Here is a 16,117-nt window from a genome sequence, read left to right as displayed (position 1 = left end):
TTATAATCACATGGGCTTTCTGCTGCCACATTCTTCCACAGCAAGTATGTTGTTTTGTTTGCAGGGCTGGTTTAAGCTCAAAAAGGCCAAGTTTACATTTTCAGCCATGAAGCTCACTCTATGACCCCATTTAATCTCTGAGGCGAGGCAAATTTGTTGTTTGCTTTTGTTTCTTAGTTTCTTATTTTCCCAGACCTAAGTTCATTTAAGCTTAGATCTGCATAAGACTGCAAATTTTGCACATATGCACACTGTTTCCAAATCATTTTTCTCAGTCTAAGGCATTTTTGTGCATAATTTCCCTATTTAATATATTTTGCATGCACATTTGTCTTAGAACATACTGTATATTTTTGCACATTCCTTTAAATAGTTAATTGCATTGTAAAAAAAACCTGTGGAATCTGCCATCCAATTACAGGTGGGAAAGAAGAATTGCATGTTCTGCCACAAACTACTTGGATGAAACACAGGATGTCATATAATAGTAGGAAAATAATGCTATAATTAGTCTTTAAAACATTCCAAACACTTTTCATAGTTTTTATTATAAATCCTTACAATAAGTTGTAGATAGGTCAATATTTTAACCAAAAATATCATTTTTTATCAAGTGTAGGCAACTGTTTCTGCCCTAAAGGTTGTATGAAATATGCAGGACATACCTGTAGGCAAACATGTATGCAGGACATACCTGTGGACAAACATGTACCTCCCACAGAGACAGAGGTTTACTTCTCAGAAACAGCTCCAAACAGATATATATACTGTATGTACCAATTTTCACCATCAAAGTGGCTCATCCAGTGGTGATGAATTTCAGCAGCAGGTGACAATAGTCTCCCAAGGCCACATTGTGTGTGTTTGCCTTCGAGTCAGTTTTTGACTCCTAGCGACTGCCTGGACAAGTCCTTGCAGTTTTCTTGGCAAGGTTTTTCGGAAGTGGTTTGCCATTGCCTTGTTCCCAGGGCTGAGAGAGAGTGACTGGCCCAAAGTCACCCAGCTGGCTTTGTGCCTAAGGCGGGACTTGAACTCACAGTCTCCCATTTTCTAGCCTGGTGCTTTAACCACAACACCAAACTGGCTCTCTAAAGACACATTAGGCTTTTCAAAAGATGCATGGGGCTCCTGGGATGTAAGTTTCTCATTCCTGATATATCAGGGAGAGGGGATTTTTTTTATGTAGCAGGGGGATCAATGAATAGATGGGTGACTGCTTCCCCATGGGAAACAAGGTTCATTTTAGCTCTGATTCAACTCCTATTTTCCCTTGATCAGCTGAGCAGTATGTTTGCATCTGGGAGATGTAACTCTACTCTCTCCCATTATTATCTCAATGAAAATAACTTTTCCTGTGCTGCTGTTAAGCTTTTGCTTCAGCTTAATAAAAGCATTTTACCTTTTAATATAACAGAATGGGAAAATATCTGACTAAAGAATAATTGTATTAACTCTGCTTAATTTTAATTTAAAGACAAATGAAGTCAAATCAAATTTAGTTTTTAACTTGGTTCTACCCATTCCTTTTTTGGAGTATGCTCCATGGTATATCATTTAACACCCAGTATAAACCTCAGCCAGAAAAAAAATGTTGTATACCATTAATGTAAACAGTGACAAGAATTAAGGGAGTAAGGCAGAGGAGGCAGAACAAAAAATCTGGTTATGAAGAAAATTAGGTAAGAATAGAGCTGGAGCTTGGTGCCAACAGAAGATTCATCTCATTCCAAGCTCAGCATAAAAATGTAACTGGATTAGATCTAAATCAATTATATCATATTTTGGTTCTATTTCAATCAGACATAAATTTATTATTAACCTTTAAATAACTTTTTATATTAATTTCAATGGATTCTGATTACTGAAAGTACTACTAATCTTATCCATTTTGCTCTAATGTTTATTTATTTGACCTTGTCCAAGAAACTTTAATTAATTAACTTCAAAATGAATAGCTGAAATGAATGAAGAACAAGTTCTTTTCCAACTTTTAAGGCCTTGGCATATCAAAAGATGTCTTCATGAATTTTCCATAGACTTTTATCCTACTGTGAAAAAGTGTATGATTTGAAATAATCATAATTTTGCTAAAGGAATCACTGGTTTTTAGTGGCAAAGTAGCAGTCAGCATAAAGGGGAAAAAATGAAAACTTCTGATGTAAAGTTCTGAATGTTTTTTCAAGCCCATTTTTTAATGTGAATTATTTTAGATAGCTAAAAGCATGATCTTCAACTTTTTCTATATTTTTATTTTTGTTTATTTACCACCTTGATCAAAGACTTACTGAAAAATTGAGTAACTATTATTCAAGCCATGCCTGCTTTAATATTAACTTCATCTTCAATATCAGAACTTGAAAACTTCTACATTATTTTGGAGTCTTGATAAAATAATTCTTAATATGGAATATGATTTTATTATTTATTTATTATTTACTAATGGTTAATACAGCTATGTTTGCTTTCTTTGTAATTTATTTTTATTATTTTAATAGTTTGGTAAATAATATTTATATCTGAAAATGGCAGAACCGTGGATGTCAATGTTTCAGAAAGTTGCTAAATAAGAAAGGTAATTATGCCACAGTGCTTTTAAATGTAATTAATCCAAATTTATTAGTATTCTGTGAATGCACACTGTGTACCCATTTTGTCACATCCATTTTTGAGAACATCAACAACTAAAATCCAGCATAGAACAATTAACTCAAGCAAGAACAATGAGTCATACAGTCCAGGCTAATTTTTGTGAATATGCCACAGTTTTTTCAATTTTTCCCCCTTTTTATTTCTATGCTTCTGAATAACCACTAACAGCAAAGATATGGCATTTCAAGGCAGCACGTGGCCCAACAGATCTCCTAGAAAAACTGAAGGAGCATTTATGCAAAACATTTTTGCAGCAGCAAATTGTGCGACTTGATGATTAATGACACTTTCATACGAATATTATATACTCAAGGAAAAGTAGGTAGCTCAGGGAAAAATAAAAATATTAATTAAAAAAACCTAGTCATTGTCCAAAAATAAAATATGTTTATTTCTCCAACTTTGGGACATAAACTAAACAATACTTACAATCTTTATATGACTATCAACATTATCTGGTTTATTTTGGTGGCTTAAGGAAATCCTGTCCAGACTGAGATACTTTGGCAAATGTGTGCAATCTGGGCATCAAAATGCACATACATGCAGATACAACAACCAGCTTTAAAATAAAGGTAGTTAGCTCAGGGAAGAAAAATATCAATTAAAAAAGGGTTTTGCCAGGCTATGAATCAACACCCTCGTATTGGCAAAGCAAGTTTTATTACTATTGTGCTATTATTGATATGAGTTCTAGAAGACATTAGGGACCATGGTTTTAATTGACTCATTTGATAGCAGGTTTCTATCTCTCTAAAGTAGCCAGTAGTACTGGCTGCAGTTAGTCTGTAATGCAGTTAAGTGCAACCCCAAGAGGCAGCAGGGCTCAAGGAGATATGGGGAGGGGGGAAGAATACTTTAAACCGTAGTATGAAAATGTGCCCATAGTCACATCTGCACCAAAAGGGGTGCGAATGCAGACTAATATTATCTGTTCCTGCCCTCCAAAAGTGGTTGCTGCCCCATTTTGGCAATGGGTGCAGTTAAGCCGTACAGCAGTCTCACCACCAAAATGCCAAACTGGTGCCAAGAGAAAGCTGACAAATTTATGTAGAAATAAATAGTGCTCTGGAAACTTCATCAGTGACAGGTAATCTTAATCATTAACACTTTGCAAGGACAATGAGAGAATCCCCTACTCTGTAGGAGTACAACAACCAACCAACAGTGGAAAAAATGACGAGAAGTTACACATATGTGCACATCTTAACAATTGCCCTTTCTCTTTGTTACTTCCCTTTATGATCTGCTGTGTTTCCTGTTTCTATATTCCATTGTTTTCAGATATTAGATCCATAGGATATAGTGCAGTGGTTTCCTACTAGTGGCACACATTTCACTGAATCCCAGTCTAGGGAAGTTTGTCCCTTGTTAGAATGAAAATCTTCTCATTTCCCTTTTGATAACTGACATTTTACAATGTAATTTTGGATTCTGTGCTCATTTTTTTGTTCCTTCCTTTTTACACAAACAAACCAATTAAGGTATTGTTTTAAAATATCTGCTTAAATTCTCTTTTGATCCAGCTTCTGAAATTCTTGGAATTCTGTCCCTTTTGCATTTGGCCTCAGGGCTTTTTAATCTCCTTTTCCTGATTCATCCACTGCCCCAGGTAACTGAACTGATCTCTCACTGTGACTTAAACCATCATCTCTCTCAATCTTCAATTAAGATTATGTTTATATATTCTGCTCTGGAACACAAGACTACACAGTGGCCCAAAGCAAATTCTAATTTCATAAGAATGATTTTCCTCAGGAGACAAGGAAAGATTAACTTTTCCTCAAACTTGATATGCTTTCATTATCAGCTGTTGAAATCTGAAAAATGTTAACTTTAAATGCAAAGATAAAGAGCTATGTATTATTTCAAATCTTCAGCATATAAAGGCCTCTTTTGCACTTTCCGTGTGATTTAAGTACACTTAGATTTTCTGAATCTTATCTATTATTAACATTAATGGAGAAGAAACTGTTTTTCCCAAAGGAGTCCTATGTATTCCTCATGAGGTTTTTCAGGTTTGCTTTTTATTTGCTTTGTTGTGTTGTTTTCTGACACAGATGAGTAAATTGTTTTATTTCTATTCTTCTGAACTACAAACAGTACTATATAGAACTCCTCCCCTCTTTTACAATTATCTTCAAGTTCAAAATTGTTTTTCCTGAACAACGAAATACAAATTTGAAGCCCTTTCCTTGCGTGAAAGGAAAGAAAGGAAAGTTGGAACATACTTTAAATACTGTACTTATTCTTTTAGAACTGAACCAATATACCTCAGATTATGACTATTTTTTCAAACAGCATAACAAATTTATTCTGCAAGCAAGCCCTCTTTATCATGCTAATGAGTTCATTTGGTTAAAAGACATATTTGCTGTTTGGTAGCAGCAGTTTGTTCTTAAAAGATAGTCACATTACCACATTTATAAAATGCATTTCCAGGATGTCAACAGTATATTCAAAGTTGACTCCTTTTTGAAATGTTGCCTTAGAAAATAATAATAAGATAAAGCATCTAGTTAGTGCAATACTCTATGGCTGATTATCTTTTCACTATCTTGGGTGTGGTTCTGCTAAAGTACTGAATGCAATACTGTTGTAGCAAAAGCCAATTCCACCCACTTCTTCTGATCTGCCTCATATTTGCAACTCAAGTTTATTAAGTTTCTGCACTGCAGAAGTAGTGTCTTATTTATACAAACGCAGGAAGTTGTCAGGATTTTGCAAAGCATTGGCCCCAGCTGACTTAAAAGCCCCAAATTTATGTGTGGATCATTTGATATCCTCCTGAACTTCCTTTTCCCATATAAAACATTTGTAAATAAAGTCTCCTTCATTTGAACAAAAACATCTCAAAAGGATGTCTTAACTATTTCCTCCACATTTTACAAGATAAAAATAAACAGCCTGATGTATGCAAGGTCATTTCTAAAACTTAATGATCCAGAAATCATTGGCCTGCTTAGTAGAGTGAACAAAGAATTATTTAATCCTGCCAAAATGCACTCTGAAAAAAATGGAGAAGACTTGTACTCTCTACTCAGTGGTTGCCCAATAGCATGTGAGAGTTTTCCTTTACTAGGTATATTTATTAAAACACATTTATATGACTTACATATCATAGGAATTATAAAAATAGTTCAGGTGTCCCAATAATGCCATATCACAAGAATACAATAATTGTTCAATGTCTTTTTCAAAACTTTTAAAACTTGGCACAAAATGTATATAACAACATAAAAGGCATTATGAGGATTAGGATTTTGTGAAGATCAAAACCAATATATCATTGTGTGGAGACCACTGGGAATAAACAGTCCAAAAGTTTTTTATTAGGGCTGTGCAAGTGCCATCTGACCCATTGTTCAGCAAGGGGAGAATCGCTCATCTTGGGTTGATCCTAGAGTCACATGTTCCAATTCATTCCAACTTCTGAACATTATTTAAGAAGCTCAGACATTTGTTTTCCCATTCTCCAGCATGGGAGAAACATAAATAAATGGCTAGAACATTTTTGCTGTGTGTCAGAATAGAACGAACTTTGCAGGGAAGTTAGAATATTATAGGTGGGGAAGGCATATCTCATTTAATAAAAATTCGTGTAGAAGCTTTTGAGCTATAGTACATGCTTGCAAACTCCATTTTTAAAGGACCCATAATATGTTTGCTTTTCATCAGAATGTGACAAAATTTCCAGGATAGCTACACTGCTGCCAAAGAATGAAGCATGCCACATTCCATGGTAACTGCTGCAGGGATTTTCAAGCTGTGCTCTTTATTTTTTTATTTTATATTTTTAAAAAGTGACCATAGATTTTTGTTGTTGTTGTTGTGAGACAGACTTCAGTGAGACTTGTAAAAGCATTATCCCCTTAGTGAGAAACACCTATGGCAAATTAAAGGCTGGTTGCAGGTGCAAAATGAAGCGTGGTGGCAGAGAATAATCATCACCTTCAAGAAAGGATTAGTGCAGGCTATGGAGAGTTAGAGAGAGGAGCAACGTAAAAGATGCAAAATGCAAGGATTCAAGCAACCAAAGGTCTGTTTGAAGAGCCACTCTGATGTGATGGCAGACTTGTCAGTCAACTGAATCCAATATGTTCACCCTTTCCCTCTGCTCCCCACCAAGCTAGTATGGTAGCACAAAGCAGAAATTTCTCTCTCCTCTCTCTCTCTCCCTCTCCCTCTCCCTCTCCCTCTCTCCATATTGTTTTTGGCACACAGTGCTGTTTTTTTCAGCCAATGAGATGAGCTCATAAACATCATAATGGAGGAAGAGCTTTAGGGTGGATTTTGAATCTGGGTCAGGGTGAAATATATACCCACCATAAAATAGATAAATGCCACTCCAAATTGCTCCGTCCAGTGCAGGGTTCAGAGCTTGGGCCGAGTCAGAGGACAACTTTGATCTTAATAAATAAAAATAATCTACAAATATGATTAGCTTTACTGAAAAATGTAACAATTTAAAAATGTACATGTGGCTTATAATAGCAACTCTTAAAAATACTTGATGTTGTGGAGCCCAAGATGCTCATGAGGTCTTCCTCTCTGTATGATGTCTTTGTATGTATTCTTACTCTTGTTCTTGTTCTTGTTCTTATTCTTATTCTTAATCATGTATTATTTTGCAGACTTTCTCTCCTTAGAATCTGAAGGCCTTTTTCTGTACTAGGCATTTTAACCAAGCAACAGCACTCGCATTGCTACTACTAATTTGGCAGATGTTTAGTTCTAATATAAAATGCCTAGTAAAATATGCCTTATGATAATTAGAAGACTGCAGCCACCTTGATGGTTATATCAGAGGCAAGATGCTCCTCATTATCAATTTTTGGAGAACAAAAGCTCAAGGCTATGACTGACTTTTATAAAATGCCATTTAGTTTCTCCTGAGATGAAAATTTGAAAGGATTTGCTTAATCAAAATCTCAGTTTGGAGGGGTTTTTTTCAAATGTTCAAACAATAAACCAGACATTTCTCAGTGAGGAGTTGACATAACTAATTGGTCAATGAGTTGTACCTAGAGTGGGCCATTCTCACAGTATTCTATAGGGGTGCATGAAGTATTTCCTGAGAGATATTTAATTGTGTACATATTCCTGGGCCTGAATTGGGTGCGCTACAGCTGAGATAAATGGTGGAGTTACCCCAAGAAGCCATCAGAAATCCAAGAAAAAGAAGCAGAGCAGTTTGCTTCAGGAGTCAAATTATTTTTAAGAAATAGATAAAAGTTTCAGGTAGAAGCTGGGTTATATTTTAAGTCCAGTAAAACCGTAATCTTAACCCTGACCACAAGACAGCACTGACCAGGTTCCAGGTTTTTCAGTTTCTAGAGTATAGAACTGCCCAGTGTAACTTATATAGCAACTGGCAAACTGGTTCAACTGAAAAATCCAGATCCACCCAACAGATATGGGGCAACTGCTAGAAAGCAGGAGTCAGATGACCCACCCCTCCCCTTCAGAACTTAATGCAGAGTATTTCTACAATAAAAGTTTCAGACATTTTGAGCATACCAGTGCCTCAAATGAAACAACAAGAGCTTCCCCTCCATTGCCTCTTCATCTAGGGGCTTATGGATTTTAACAAGTTGAAAATTTAGAAAGTTGTGAACATTTTAATTATTATTTTTATTTTAATATACAGTGATCAAATCACTGAAAATAGAAAAACATGTTGGCCGTTATTTAAAACAAAACAATCAACAACACATTTGTGAAAAATTATGAATACGTTTTAATTCCAGACTGGTGTTCACTTCTATTCTGTTCCATACATTGTAGTGGTCCAGACTGCAGATACATGTTTTTAAATACTCTGTACATCATCATGAAGTATCCCTGAAGTAGTATAGTCCATGCAATCACAGAGATTCGATCGCTTTATCCTATGGCCATTGTAATCCATGTCTCCTTTCGGCCCATCTATATCCCCAGTAGTAAAACTTAAACTTGTAAAAATACAGCTTCAGAATTCAGTTTAAATCAATGTCATTTTGGAACATAAATCTGGTTTTGCTAAGTTTTTCAGACTGTATGATGATCAGTACTGTTATGGAGGCCAAACTGCCTAAGAAATTGCACAGTTGTCAAGCTGTTTTATGAGGCAATAACAGAGTTAGTAGATAAACTACAAAGCTAGAAGCAGAGGAACTTGTCCCAACAGGGAACAAAATTATTATCTCATAAAGCTCACAAATAATATTATTTTTTATTGCAGTTCAAACACTTATACACTGATGGTATTTTCTAACATGCTATTCCTGTAAATTTGTTTAGATGTTCTGGAACTGGTAATTCAGAGTCTGTTTGGTTATTCTATTTTGTAAGAAATTCTGATGGATTATGATAGTTAGCCAAGTAAATCCAGCAAGATTCATAAAATACATGTCAGAATTTTCAAGGTGTTTACTTAGGATCCTGGAATCAGATGGGCAAAATAGACATTTCTGTCTTACCCAATATTAAAAATAACAGGAATTCAACTGCATGAACATAAAAGTGCCGTATGCTTGAAGGCTCTGTTTCATTCCCATGTACATCTTGGAAAAATGACTGCAATATAGAGGTCTACTTATACAGACTATTTCCACGTTATTTTCTTTCACAGTTTCAAATAATTTGTGTGTCATATGAATACTGATGGATTTTTTTTTTATCTCTATGTTCACATAGGCAGACAAAATGGAAGCATGAATAGCAGTGCTGATAGTGTATGTGTACTGAACTAACTACTGTCTTCAGGCTTCAGTTCTGAAATACTGTGTGCTTCATCCTCAACCTTAACTCCCATGCTCATATACTTCACCTTTGATATAGGAAAATTTGATAATTTTCAAAAGACTTGTTTATCTGATTAAAAGCCTGCTTTAATTCTTCTAAAGCCTTACATAATAGGGAATGAAAGCTGGTCATCTTGTCCAAATATTGAAAACTGAAATGTGTTATCGTTTCCATTTTCTACTGTCATCTTTGAACACACAGAAAGCAAAAGCAAAAAGCAAAAGAAAAGATTGCTTTCAGAAGATCTAGCTGCCTGGCATTCCAGCAGACCTCATGCCAAAAAACATGTTTAAGTACAGCCTACTGAAATATCATTATGGGAATCTAATTTCAGCAGAATTCTTTTCACTCATTATTTAGACCAAAGTTGTTGTTTTACTTGACTGAGACTGAAAGTCACTGTAGTTATCTGAACTTGTCAAAGTGAAGCATTTAAAGCCTTAAACCCATAATACAAATGGAAATATAATTCAATTAAAAAAAACCCAAAGTGTTTTCAGAAATAGATAATAAATAATTTGTTGTCTATGTGTTCTGTATTAGTTGCACTATTTAAAGAAAACTTACCCTGTGTACTTAACCTTGTTTAAAAGAATTTGACATTTAAACATGTTTCCCCTGAAAAATCTTGACACTTGGCTGACCTTGCGAGAGAAAGCTGAGAAAATTGGGTGCCTGTATTTAGTTCACAGGATTTCATGTAACTATTTTATTTCTTTAAGCTTTGCAAGCACCACTGTTCATAGATGTATTAAGCATATGACTCACTCTAAATTATGAAAAATTAAGAAAATAGCATTGAAATTGTTCAATTTTGCCTACAATAAGAAATTAAGAACGAAATGAAGAAGCTCTAACAAAGTTATACGTGAATTCATAATTTCTATTACTCATTTACTTTGTTATAATAATGAAACCATTTCGCTAAGGTAAACTTGTTTTCCTTTGTAAGAAAATCTTATCCTGTTTTGGAATGTCTGAGTCCTTCCACTATATTAACTAAACATTGTAGAGGCACAGCTTAGACATTCTCAGAGACTACCGTGCTTCAAATCTCTAGGGAAAGGGAGCTGGAACCTCAAAAACCAGTTATCTTACAGAGCCCAAATTCAACTGTATTATTTTTAGTCTCTTCCTGTCTTAATTCTATTTCAATGATGCAATATTTTATTCTTTTCACACAAAAAAAATTAGATTTTTTTTTTTAGGCATGTGTTTCCCTATAGGTTCAGAAGGCTTTATTAACCTGATGACCATGCTGTCCTCTTGAATAGTCAGTCCATAGCTGTGGTTCCTTCTTCTACAATTTTCTCTAGCCATGAAAATGGATTTTGGAAGGAAAACTCACACTAACATTCCAAGATGTGAAATTCACACAAAGGAAAACTCAGACTGTTCCAAGGCATACATGTCCAGTGTTGAAGAGTACAGACATTCTCTGTGAGTTTGGCCAAAATCATTTCCCATAGGGCAACAAAGAATGTATGCTTCATCTTCTATATAATCACTATAATATCTTCCCTTCCCCAGCTGTTTCAGTAATTTGTCTTAAGACCGGAAGAATTTGAGGTACTTGCTGTGCTAGTCTTGATGTATTTGTCTGCGATCTTCAAATATAACATTCAAATTAAATACAGTATTTCAGTTTTTATGGTTAACTGTTTGGCCACACAAGCCAATTACATTTTTGTCTCACCATTCTTCTTTGGTACATGAGGCTGTCCCATTATCACAATAATTCCATATGACAGATTTTGCTATCTACTATATTTCAGGGCTGACCAGCTCTCCCCATCATTAGTTCTACTAGCTCTACAGATTCACATATTATATTCAAGTACATAAAAGCCCTGCTGAATTTACCTACCTATTCCACATTATATTTTCTCAGAACACAAATGCCATCATAGCCTTTAGCTTTTATTCTCCAAAAGCTGATAATGAGGAGCATGTTGTCTCAGATATAACCATCAATGTGGCTTCAGTCTTCTGATTATTGTAAGGCATACTTTACTAGACATTTTATGTAACAGAACTAAACATCTGCCAAATTAGCGGTAGCAATGTGAGTGCTGTTGCTTGATTAAAATACAAAGTATAGTACAGAAAAAGGCCTTCAAATTCCAAGGAGAGAAAGACTACAAATCATACATGATTAATAAGAATAAGAATAAGAATGCAAACAAAGAAATCATACAGAGAGGAAGAACTCAAGAGCGTCTCGGGCTGGGGTCTTACACCTGTTTTTCTGGGAGTAAATTCCACTGGACCTCATGGAACTTGACCTGCATAATGTTTTATCATTAATTTCTCTATATTTTTTATTCACTGAACGTTCTTAGGAATACATTTTATATATATTCTTTCGAGTTACAGCATTGCTTCTGCCATTCTTTAAGGAAACCTATCAGTATTAAAGGGATCACTCACAGTCCATAAACAAGCTGTTCAAATGAAATTGTATACTCTCCATTGCTATTCCTGTAAAAGTCAGCGCCAGCCTTACATATCCACTGGAAACTGATTTCTTCGGGCAGCTCTGAGCCATATTGATTGGAAAAGTAAATAAAGGTGCTTGGCAATTCTTCAATGGATTTAATAATTGACAGGATGCTTACAAGTAGATTGTTTCCCAATAAAAATCAATCAAACCTTGGAAGCAAGTTAAAAAAAACAGTAGCAAAAATGTTATTGCTTTTAGAACACATTCTTTGAAAGGGTCTGTCACACAAAGATGCCTATTTTTAAAGTGCATGAAAAAGAAAAAGAAATGAGCAGCATGACAGATTTTACAATCATTGGATTGTTATGCTGTTGCTGCCCTATCCCCTCCCAAATGAATTACAAGTAATATAATTTAAACCAAATAGCTTCTACTTAACTGTTTTTGTATAGTTGGCTTCAAATGAAACATATCTTTCTTAGCTTTATACATCCTTTCCTTTTCTCTATTATTTCTATTATAGAAAGAAGACTAAACTAACACTCTAGTTGTATCTGTTTGGGGAAAAAACTACAGTGAAGCAATCAGTTTGCAAGATAACTGTAAAAATGTAAGATATTTATAAATGTTTCCTCTGTAGTCATAAATACACTAGTGGTTGCCTCTAAAAGTTAAAGTTAGTACTGCCTACCAGCAACTATAGTAAACTGAAGGATGTTTGACATCCACTCCCTGTTCTATAATTCCAGGTATGCAGCATTAACACATCTGTTTGATTCTTTTGTGCAAAAATAGTTCTGCAATTGACCAGAATTTCTTTGCTTACTTTTTAAATCCCTTTTATAATAAAAGCATGTGACACTTTGTTCCTAAACCTAGGCTGTTATGTTGAATACTCAAGTCTGTGCACATTCTACCTTCCAAGAGACTGATGTTCGCTAATTATTCAATTATTTACAGCAGTTTTACTCTACTGCTTCTGGAACTGCTTGTGTATGATCAATAAAACAGAACAGTTTCTGCCTACAAGCTTATACACTAAATAACATATCAATATCAAAGAATATGGAAGGTGAAGGCGAAACCCAAAACTCAGGGACCAATTATTAAAGTTCACTTGTTCCTATAATGACTAGCTAAAATGAAAATGATTCAGAGAAGAGTCAGTTGGTTTCTCAGCAAATACAGTGGAATAGCTCTCCGTCCTGTTTCCTCTTCTGCCTCTGCTGCAGTCTGATGGAACGGTTATTGGTTTATCGAGAGACTGAAAAGCCCAAACAAGGCAGATTCAACACAGCCAATTTACTCACCCTTTGTAGAGTATCTCTTGTCCTAGACTGCATGTTTTATAAAAGCAGCAGAGTCATTCAAATGGCTCAGTCTCGTAGAAATACCTAGATCTGTAGGTTCTCCTCGGGCTCCATCCCAGCATCAACATGGCTGGGTAGACCCATAGGTAATATGTAAAGGGAGAGGCAGTCTAAGTTTTATTCAGCCTGGTTGCAGAAGTTCTTCAAGTTTGGGGTATTTCCAAACAGGCAGCTCTCAGCACTTCTGAATCACTGGTCTTTTGCATGAGGTACAAAAAAATAGCAATTTATTTGCCACATTACAAAGGACATGGTGTTTCTCAACCGTCTTGCCATTTGGTAGAAAAATTACTATTTACACCATCATCCCCACTTTCTTCACAATGCATTTGTGGGAAGGGATTAGCAGAGGCAAGCCCATGCTAGGTTCCATCTGCGTTGCCTATGTTTTTTATGCAAAGGAGAGAAAAATAAACAAACAAACAAAATAATTCAGCCAATTTTTTTTATGTGGGTGGTTTTATGGCAAAAAAAGGGGGGGTTGGGAGACAGAATGAATCATAGGAGATAGGGGGGGGTTGTAGTAGTGGGAGGGAGGGAGGGAAGGATCGACTCTTCTGCTTTTCTTTGGACTTCCTCCCTGTCCAGATCAGATAAGCTGTATTTCAAAATGGTCATAGATTTATTGTAGGAAAAGGAAAAAAGAAACAGATGAAAAGATTTCCTTTATTTTTGGCAAGATTTGAAAACAGCAGGAACTACTCTCCAACTCCGCTTCTTCGTACAACTAGAACAAGGCTGAGGGGAACAGAAGGAGCAGAGTGGCCACACCACTGGAAATACAGTGGAGAAACATGAGGCATCCTCAGTATCTTGTCCCTGTCTTATGGAAAACTCATCCTGTGGGAAAAACATGAGAAGATTAAAAATGGAAGACAGCCACAGTATGTCTTCCATGCTTTAAAAACTAGCAGCAAAACTTCCTAGTTGCTTAGAGGCTTTAAAAATAATACCAGTAGGATGGATTTGATTTAGATGTAAAGCACAGTTTCAACTTTATTGTGATTTAGTTAATTTTCAACAAAATGCTGTATTCCATTAAGGATGCAAAATCTGATTAAAAAATGAAGCAAGAAAAATGATCATAAATGTTTCAGGTTTCAATGACTCTTCAAAGTGTTTTTTAGCTTGATTGAGATTTAATTTTCACTCTTCACGTTTATTTCTATTATTCAAATTTCAGCTTGTTAAAATACTGAGAACTCCAACTTAGAGTGGCCTACTGAAATCAGTAATGGTCATGACAAGCTTAAACTCCATTGATTTGATTGGATGACTAATTCTGGATTCAATCCAATGTTATCTAGAGTAACAGAATGAATTAATGAATGGATTAGTATATAAATTCACACTGAATCTGTTTTAACATATTTTGTTGACAGTATTTTGTGAAGCTCAGCATTACATTTAAGGTTCATTCTCATGTCCCACCTATGGTATGAAAATGCCTTGCTAATTATTAAGGTACATGTGCTCATGACATTGCCTCTGTCTCATTCTGAACCCACTGCAATGGTAGCCTGAAGTCATTTTTAGTTGTTTCATTATTAAAGTCGAGTTTTTGTTCTTTTCCCAACAGAATCTTGCTATGTGAACAATCTATAACACCCTGGTGTCAAGGCAAACAGTAATATGCACAGGGATGGGGATTTACCTAGTTCCTATTGGCTACTTAAGTCTACCACAACCATACATTCTCCTTGTCTAGTTACTGGACACATCCATTTTTGGCTTGGGCTACAAGAAAGATAAGATGACCTATCAGCTAGGTTATTGTTTTTTGGCATAGGTTGGGCCACATGAGGAGAACAGGATGAAGAAGGGCCAAGCTCTGTTAAACTCCATGCAGACTCCCTCCCTCTGATCATTAGATGTTATGTGTGTGGAGGGATGTCCTTTGTTTGATAGCCCTATGAATCTGTGCTCCCATCCCATCCCATCCCAAAAATCCAGGTGACTAGCAGATAAAGCATCAGAGGGACATAAGATGAAGCTGGAGGGAGTATCAAGGGTCCCCCAACCTCAGAAATGTGTTATGGAGGGCAATTGATTGTTTTTCTATCTGGTAGGAAACTATGGGTATAAGGAGAAAAGATGCCAAGAAATATACCAATCATTGATCCGTATTGAATTGTGTAAGGGCAGCTGAATTGTCTCACTGCTGAAGTGAAGTAAATCTAAGATGTGGGGATAGTGCAGTTTAAGCTGAAATACTCTTTTGCCAGCTCAAAAATGAGAGGCCTGCATGCTAACAAAGTAACTTGAGTAGACCAGCTTCACCAAGAAACACCAGTAAAAAAGATTCCCTCAGGATTCTATCATTACTTAATAGAATAGAGACTGAGGAGCTTTGTAACATTCACACAGTTACCGCGGGCCTCTCACGAGTGAGGGGAAAGAAGACACCAAACTGATTCTCCTTCGAGGGGGATGAGCGCGCCCAGACCGAAGTCTGGAAACCTCTTTTATTGAGTACATCAGAAGGCAGGGTTAAGCATATATACGTCACACTACCTAATACAAGCTCATAACTATATATGGTAATACATGAAGCGCAAGGGATCATGTGCTCCGATTGAGCACGTGACAAGCTGCGGGGGCTTGCCTCCTGAAATTTGAGGCTTTACCCCATGTTGTTGCTGGTACTTTTCCATGCTAGCTTCCTTGTTAGCGTACGACTGATTTTACTAGTCTGTACTAACAGAAATGCCTAGCATGTGATGGGGTGTTATAATGCAACAGAGCTTTATCTAATTTGTTCTGCTTTCTGCAAACAGAACATGTCTTTGTACAGATTTTTACCTTTTTATATCCTTAAGACATCGGTCTATAGATAAATGATATTATCCATACAAATACTTTGCATTCA

At 35.9% G+C, this 16,117-nt stretch overlaps 1 long non-coding RNA gene across 1 annotated transcript in view; it reads right to left on the bottom strand.

Annotated features, from left to right (window-relative positions):
• Positions 1-13,604, bottom strand: part of LOC148214634 (uncharacterized) — a 28,726-nt gene extending 15,122 nt beyond the window's left edge. Inside the window, exon 1 of the long non-coding RNA XR_015797743.1 lies at positions 13,189-13,604. This is a non-coding gene — a long non-coding RNA (uncharacterized LOC148214634). The remainder of the gene's footprint in view (positions 1-13,188) is intronic.
• Positions 13,605-16,117: the final 2,513 nt, after the last annotated feature.

This window comes from Python bivittatus, unplaced genomic scaffold, assembly GCF_059951505.1.
Source record: "Python bivittatus isolate LINGU-HERP-01145 unplaced genomic scaffold, Pbiv_v1 ctg000610_np1212, whole genome shotgun sequence".
NCBI classification, from domain to species: Eukaryota; Metazoa; Chordata; class Lepidosauria; order Squamata; family Pythonidae; genus Python; species Python bivittatus.
This window is presented reverse-complemented; position numbering and strand designations above follow the sequence as displayed.